Source organism: Triticum dicoccoides, chromosome 6B, assembly GCF_002162155.2.
Source record: "Triticum dicoccoides isolate Atlit2015 ecotype Zavitan chromosome 6B, WEW_v2.0, whole genome shotgun sequence".
Taxonomy (NCBI): Eukaryota; Viridiplantae; Streptophyta; class Magnoliopsida; order Poales; family Poaceae; genus Triticum; species Triticum dicoccoides.
The window spans coordinates 132,364,175-132,372,294 of record NC_041391.1 but is presented as its reverse complement, the minus strand read 5'-3'; the positions used below and the strand labels follow the sequence as shown (position 1 = coordinate 132,372,294).

Sequence of the window (8,120 nt, the reverse complement as noted above, 5' to 3'; positions counted from 1 at the left end):
TTGCGCAACCGCGACTAATGGCAGTTGCGAACCGCGACCAAAGGCCCTTTTTCCACCAGTGTTTCAGTAAGATTTAATAGTCATGACAAACATGTACTGACAGACTAGCTGGATAGCACTTTTAAATCTATTTCACCATTATTGTAGGTCCCATGGTCTGTTCTTTTGTAGTATTAAAATATTTTCAAAAATATATAATCACCTGAGGAAGTGAGTCCTTTTCGTTCTGATGCTAGCAGCCTAGCAGGCAGTGTGTCAGAAAAATAACATGTCGAAATACTTGTCAGAAAAATGGACTTATCTAGACATATTTTAATTCTAAATATATCTATTTTTATCATTTTCTCAACAAGTTTTTCCGGACGAAGGAAGTACTATTTCTTATGGCAGAAGAAGCATTAACCACCAGTCATGGCAAGTCTGTAGTAAAAATGTCATGTGTAGTTAATTGTTAATAGCAATTTATTGTAGGGTTAATCAATTTAATAGCAATTTAACTAATCAAGTACTCCCTCTATACAAATATAGGGGGCCCCATACATTTTTTAAGGTTACCTTTAACCACCTGATAGAGTAATAATATATGACATGCAATTACATAAAGTATCTTGTCAATTCATATTTGAAAGGAGGTTATAATGATATAACTTATATATCATACATCTCAATGTCATTAATTTTATCAAAGGTCAAGGGCAACCTCTAAAAACATATTAGGCGCTATATATTTGGATGGAAGGAATGGGTATTATGTGTGATAAAAAGTACGCCTCTGTTCCTAAATACAAGTCTTTTTAGAGATTTCAATATGGACTATACGGAGCATAATGAATCTACGCTCTAAAATATATCTATATACATTTGTATGTAGTTCATACTGAAATCTCTCAAAGGACTTATATTTACGAATGGAGGGAGTACTACATTCGTCAATGTTTATTATGTCTCCATAGTATTTTGTGTCGAATTTTGATCATATGTTTGACTAGCAAAATATACCTAATGTGTAGCACAAATAGTTCCATCAGAAACTACTTTCAAATACAAATCTAGTGATATAATTTTTGTAACATATCACTTATGTTTTGCTAGTTAGATATATGATCAAAATTTGATAGAAAATATGAAGGAGGATAGTAAACCCAAACGAAGATAGTATGTGTTAGAACTATCTGTATATAAATTCAGTGATGTGCTTTTGATGGCACTTACAACACTCTCTTCATTTTATTTACTTTGCATATTAGCTTTATCTCGAGCCAAACTTTCTAAAATTTGATCAAGTTTATAATACTTTTTTACGGGGTGATCAAGTTTATAATACAAAAAAAATCCACGATACCAAATCAATACCATTAAAATCATCATTCAATATGCTTTCATATCATATATACTTTTTATTGTGAAAGTTTACATTATTATTAATAAACTTAGTTAAAAATTAAGATCAAAATTATTTTTTGCGGGTAACTTAGATCAAAACTGTAACATAACGAAGTAAATAAAAAAGTACTACTATGCACCGACCAGAGGCAGTGCTCATTTGTTTATTGGCTCTCTGGGTCTGATGCAGCTTCGTCGAACCCACCGCGCGAGTGACAGCGAGGCAGGGCATCTTTTTGCCGCTCGGATTCTGCCTGTCGAGAGGCCATTAATCAATCTTAGTCGGCTTGATCGAGTAATAAGAATGCCAGTGAACCTCCAGCCTCCTCAGCCACTTTGCGTTCCTGGCCGTTGGATCTGCGCGTTTGATGGAATCTGGGCCGTCGGATCAAGCTCCCAGATGACTTGCGCCGTCGGATCGAGAGTTGACACTGTTGCAATGAACAGTTTTACCCCACTGTAAAGATCCCGTGCCACACCGCACGTAAATCTTGCCCCCCGTAGAGGGTATTTTGGTCATTTTGCGTACAGGGGTATAAAAAGGGGGCGCTGCCGTGGGTGACCTAGCCGTCTCCTCCCCCCGCACTCGTCGCCGCCTCCTCTCCTCCCCCGCGCCCCGCTCCTCCAGCCTCGCCGCCGCCTCCTCTCCTCCCCTGTGCCCCGCTCCTCCCGCCTAGCCGCCGCCTCCTCTCCCCTCCCTGCCCCGCCGTCGCCCGGCTTCGTCCCCTCACGGCCTCCTCCTTCCACCCCTCATCTGGCGCCCCCCAAACCCTAATGCCTGGCCCCGGCTCTGGCTCCCACGGGAGGGAAGGAGGAATGGCGAGGCGAGGCAAATGCGGTGGCGTATGGGACGCGGCGTGGGCGGTCGGCCTCCTCCTCCCCTACTCCCTCGCCATGCTGGTTCTGGAGCTGCTCGATGCGCCGACCAAGTACGCCGACCCCTTCCAACGGCCTCCTCTCCTAAGGTCGCGGCACCCGGCACTGTCCAGATCCCAGAGGAGTACGTGGATGATGTCGAAGCGATGGATGTCACTCAGGTGCGCTATCTACTCCCATCCTGGTTGTGTTTCCTGCTTTGTCAGAGTGGTATGGGAGGCCACTGAAGCCATTAAGATTTTGTATTATGGTTTAGGGGAAGTGGGGGTTCAGTTTTAGAGCAATTTTATGTTGTGGTATACTGATGTTTCTCTGCTGTGTGTCTATGCCCTATAGCTGCTGTGTGCTCTGCTTGGGTAATTTTGTGCATGGGAAATTCATAGACTGATTGTGTATGCTATGTGGTGTGTTTATGCTGCTCAGGATCCAGTCATATCTAGAGTCCTGACTTTGGTTTTCTCACATGCCTTCGTTTCACATTATCTTGTGTAAGCACATCCATGCAAAGTGACATATCCAGTAATGTGAATAAAAATACATTGTATAGTGTTTTCATTGAATACTCATGCAAAGTTTAAATTCTTGTGAGAACAAAGGTTGTGAATAAAAATACTGGATATGTCCTTTATTCACAGCCTTTGGATATCCAGTAATGTGAAAAGGCAGTGGGTACAATTTTATCTTGTGTAAGCACATCCATGCAAAGGACAACGGCATGAGTATTTTCACAGCCTTTCACTATACAATGTTGTGACATATCCAGTAATGTGAAAAGGCAGTGGGTACAATTACTGGATATTCATAGCCTTTCACTATACAATGTTGTGACATATCCAATAATGTGAAAAGGCAGTGGGTACAATTACTGGATATTTATTCACATTGAAAACTGCATGTATCTTTAACATAATTATTACTATACTACCACAGAATCCTCCATGAGAAGAAGTCCACAAAGCAATTGAAGATTGCAGGGCTGCTGGTATACGTGTTATGGTGATAACAAAGAAACAGCAGAGGCGATATGCCGTGAGATTGGGGTTTTTGGTCCCAGTGAAAACATTAGCTCAAAGGGCTTTGCAGGGAAGGAATTTATGGCTCTTCTGATAAGAAGTTGTTGAGGCAAACATGTGGCCTTCTCTTCTCAAGGGCAGAGCCAAAACATAAGCAGGAAGTTGTTAGGCTGCTCAAAGAAGATGGTGAAGTTGTTGCAATGACTGGTGATGGAGTGAATGATGCACCAGCACTGAAATTAGCTGATATTGGAATTGCGATGGGCATTACAGGGACTGAAGTCTGCCTTCATTCTCTTCTTTAAATCAGTCGTCCTTTTTAGTTCTATTTTTAAGATCCATTCCTATTTTGTGTAATTCATCGTTAGCTTATTTGATTATTTTTATTTCCATAGAAAAATGTCACCTGCTGACATCTCAAGAGTACTGTTTTAGGCTACACCTGATCACCTTACATATGCAATTGAATCCATTTTGTTAGTGTCTGATTGTTTTCTATCATTGAAGGTGCTTCTATCTATCTATTGAACTTCACACCCGAATAGAGGTTAAATGTTATTGCTTCTAATGTGATTGTTGTCGTGGATTCAGATTTTTAGGTGTCTGAAGAAATGTCGTTTATGTTGCATAGTATAATGGTTGTTTTTTTTAGTTATTTGCAGTAAAATAAATCAAGGTTAGATCGCTTGATATTCTACATAACCTTTATGTGTTTCAGAAAAAAAAACTATGCAGTTTTGTATACGTTTCATCCAGATTCTTTTTAAATGCCCCCTATTTGAGTGTATGCTTTAGGGAGAAGCCTAACTTTTGAATTTAAACTATAGAATGTGGTCACCTAAATTGGAGTAGTCTAATTGGTCACTTCATTTTCTGTTTTCAATATTATAATGTATTCTAATTGTGAGATATGGTGCGCTGCCATATTATGCAAAATCTACCTGTATTACTTGTTCAAACATCATGAACCTTATTATGCCAATTGGTGCTCAGCAAGAGAGGCACAACCTCCGCCACACCGAAGAGACAGACAACTTCCATGTAGAACTCCTTGAAGTGACTGCCGATGACGTACATGTCCGTCTATCTCTCAATCTCGATTTTCTTATGGATTGAAAGCTGAGATGACATGTCTTTGTGAGATGCCAATGCCATGATAATTTGATGACTGTCCCAGCTTTTTGATTTTCATTGGAATGATTTTATAGCCTCTGTTAGTAGTGCTATTTTCCTTATTTTCAGTGCCACCAAATTAAATACCATTGTTTCCAATGTGTGTGTGTGTGTGTGTGTGTGTGTGTGTGTGTGTGTGTGTGTGTGTGTGTGTCTGTGCACGCGCGCGCGTGTTTGTGGCAAGTTCTGCTCTAAACAAATATATGAGACACACAAATGCACATGTGTATTCATGTTATATTGTTGTGACAGGTGCAATTATATTTTGATCCAAAGTTCTGAACAAGCAAAGGTACGAATACTAATGCCAGTGCAGTTTCGCTCTTCCTAGGATGGCCTGGATGGCCCGAGGTGAGCAGCCTTTGATACACCGTGCAAGGCACCCAGGAGCTGCCTTCCAGATAAGTCCCGTTGCCACCGACCGGAACGAGCTCGCTTCGGCCTCCTCTCCCCAACTAACGGCCTCTCTGATCTTGCAGCTACTGCCTCATTGCCAACCTACAACAACAAGGTGAGACTCCTGCCTTTATATGTTGTCGTGATTAAGAAGGTTGGAGTAGCTTTGTTAATGGATGGAATCACCTGCCTATTCCATTCACCAACCCCAATGACCAGTGTTTAGCCCCAACGTCTGTTCGATTGAATCCCTTGCTACAGCCGCTAGGTCCTAGCCTCATTTCGCTGGTTAATTTTATGTATAATTGTGTGATAAGACATTGAGGTGTATGCATATCTATCGCAGTATATCATACTTTTGATTGTAGTACAGGTAATCTGGTCACCATGTTAGAAAGGCAAATGTTTGATTTTGCAATTAATGTATTCGTTGCATGAATGGTTAATGGTTCCATACCAAGGATGACATTTTCTCTCATATATACTTCTAAAACACATATGTTCCTAGCTGACTTGGTGCTTTACTTTCATTTGACTTTTAACAATTTAATGATTTGATTCTTTCATGGAACAAACGAAATACAAGATGGCTGAAGCCTGTAGAACATTGTATTCGGTTTACTATGTGGTTATTTCATTAAGATTATTGCGTCTCTTTTTGTTCCAATAATGTCATTTTTGCTTCTCACTTTGTAACGATTATACCGCTGATCAGTTTGTGTTGTGCTTCTTAGTATCTTGCCAATTCTACTTCTTGTTTCCAGATGTAATTACTTTTAATAGCGCTTTAGTTCTACAATCGACAGTTTCACATCATGCAAGGGCTGGGTTCAACCACTTGCATGTTCGGTCAAAGGTAAAGATGAAAGGACTTCTTATTTTCTATTGCTGCATGGAAAGTTCACTGGAACTTATGATTCTAAGTGAGTGTGAAATAACATGCTTTATCTTGACACAATGACATACGGAGAAACTATACTTCCCATAGTGAAGTTGGTATTTTAATTCACACAAGTTTCTGCGTACTGCTGATTAAACCCATACTTGTCATATGAATAAAGTGAACATCCAAAGGAAATTGATTTTTTTCTTGCACCGATAATCATTCAGTTATTATTTTGCAGCACATATCCCATTCATTTTACCCCCTCTGTATATTTTGTAGGGCGCTGATGTCTCAAAGCAGTAGTATTGGTTTTTGATGACCAAGTAGAAGGTTTTGTATGTCATGGGCTTGGCCGTGACGCCTTAGACCAGGCCGCAACGTCGAATATGTCGTCCATGGCCTCTTACGCCACCGCCATTTCTGCCTCGCACTGCATCAACCCCCTCCTTCACCAGCCACCGATCAAACCCGTGATGCTAGCTTCCTTGGATTCTTCCGGTTCAAGTTCCCCACCGAATCATCCACCACATGGTGCGGTTTCTTTTGTGCCTTTTAAAATCATGCACAAATTTCTGCCCCTCCCTCTATTCTATTAGAACCAGTGATTGGTGCTAGCTAGAAATCGGTGTTTTAGAATATTCTTTGTATTATTTGATGGAAGATGGGTTGTCTGACAGAGCTAATGTAAGTTGTTGGACTACGAATGGATAACAAACCAACATGGACTATGTATTCTGGTTTGTTCACTCATTTCAGTCCATACATAGCCCATACTGAAATATCTATTTGTGAATGGAGGAAATACATATATATCTTTGCCCATCTTAGAACTGGTTTGTGTAAGCAATACAATTTTACCACTGCCATTGCGATTTGATTAAAACATGCACTGCTTCCTCTCTGAATTACTCCTACAACTACAAGCATGTTGGTGTGCCTTTGCATTTTCTTAACTTCATTTTCCTTTTGAAGGAGATGACTGCTATCACGGTCAGACCAAGGGCTATGTTCAGTGCGATTCTTAGCAAGATTTGTTTGTCTGATGCAAAGGACGCGCGTTGTAGGAACTACAACCAACGTGTGGGTGCAACTGTGGTTTTCTGGCTGTCCATGTTGCACTTTTCCGCAATGGCAGAACCCAGGAAGATCCAAGACAATCCAACTAGGGATATTTCAACAGGTAAATGAGTGAAACAATTATCGTTAGCCAGATAGTTATTTTGTGTTGTTTCATCTTATAATGAAATTTCATTGTCTAAGGCAAATTCATTTCCCTTCCAGTTATGTATGTGCTCAGTCTAATTAAGCATTTTAAGTAGCTTTCTCTTTCAATCAGTTACTATTTGTACATTTCTATAATATTTTGTCGTATATGTCATCTGTGATTTATCTTTGTTCTTATATGACTGACTTGCAAAAGAAATCATAGGTAAACAAAAAAAACAAGATATCAAAGTTAAGCTAAAGTGAAAGTGGGTATTTTTGTTCGATATTCTTGAACCAATTTGCTAATCATTTTTTCATTGTGGTTCTGTTTTGTAGTTTGAAATAAGGAATTGGAACTGCAGCATCCTGAAATACTTGACAAACTATAGGAAGAAGCATCAAGGACTTGCTCACCATGAAACAACTCCACAATATCATTGTCACATGCTGTTTTATTTGCTATGAGCATCGGATCCTTGCGATTGACCCATACGAAGTGACTTTAGCAAAGCTTGCCCTTTACCCTACTAAAGAGTTATTGTCTTTTTGTAATAGGAGTTGTTCATTTTTATTGCTCAACATACCACTTTTGAGACTATAAGTGATAATGATAGTGGTTGGTAAGTTGTATCGAGTCTCGCCTTACCTGTCCACCCTAAAACGTGTTATCAGCCAATGTGTAAGTGTATATATTGCAATGTAAAGCTCGTTGTGGTGTAAGTATATACATGCAATAGCAGACTCATTGTGGTTATAGTCCTTATTAATAGTGTTTTACCCATCTGTATTATTGTTTTGGTGGACTGGATATGACAGGGTCAAGTTGGGTGCGGCAAGCCGCACTTCCTGTTGAGTGGGTGCGCTATTGGTTTCGAACTTTCTGTCGAGTGGTCTTATGAACGCACTGAAATTGATTTTGCCTTATAGACTCATGCCGATATTGAGCACCACTATGTCTCGCTCCTATAACAGTTGAATGTTTTTTCTTCACTGCATCGTTATCATGCATATGCTAAACGTGGATTACTACTGACTTATCTTATGTGAATGCATATGCTAAATCTGAATTACTATTGATTTAGCATCACCTGCTTCTTAAAAACGTTGGACCGGCACCCTCACGCCAAGACGCGATTCCGATCTAGTTAGATAAGAGAGCCCCTGATTCTTCCCACGTGTAGATGCAG

The 8,120-nt window shown here is 40.0% G+C and overlaps 1 long non-coding RNA gene across 1 annotated transcript; it reads left to right on the top strand.

Annotated features, from left to right (window-relative positions):
* Positions 1-5,422: 5,422 nt before the first annotated feature.
* Positions 5,423-7,699, top strand: LOC119322165. Its single transcript, XR_005155442.1, has 4 exons — positions 5,423-5,697; positions 6,007-6,258; positions 6,700-6,907; positions 7,270-7,699. It is a non-coding gene; the product is annotated as an uncharacterized LOC119322165 (long non-coding RNA).
* The last annotated feature ends 421 nt before the right edge of the window (positions 7,700-8,120 follow it).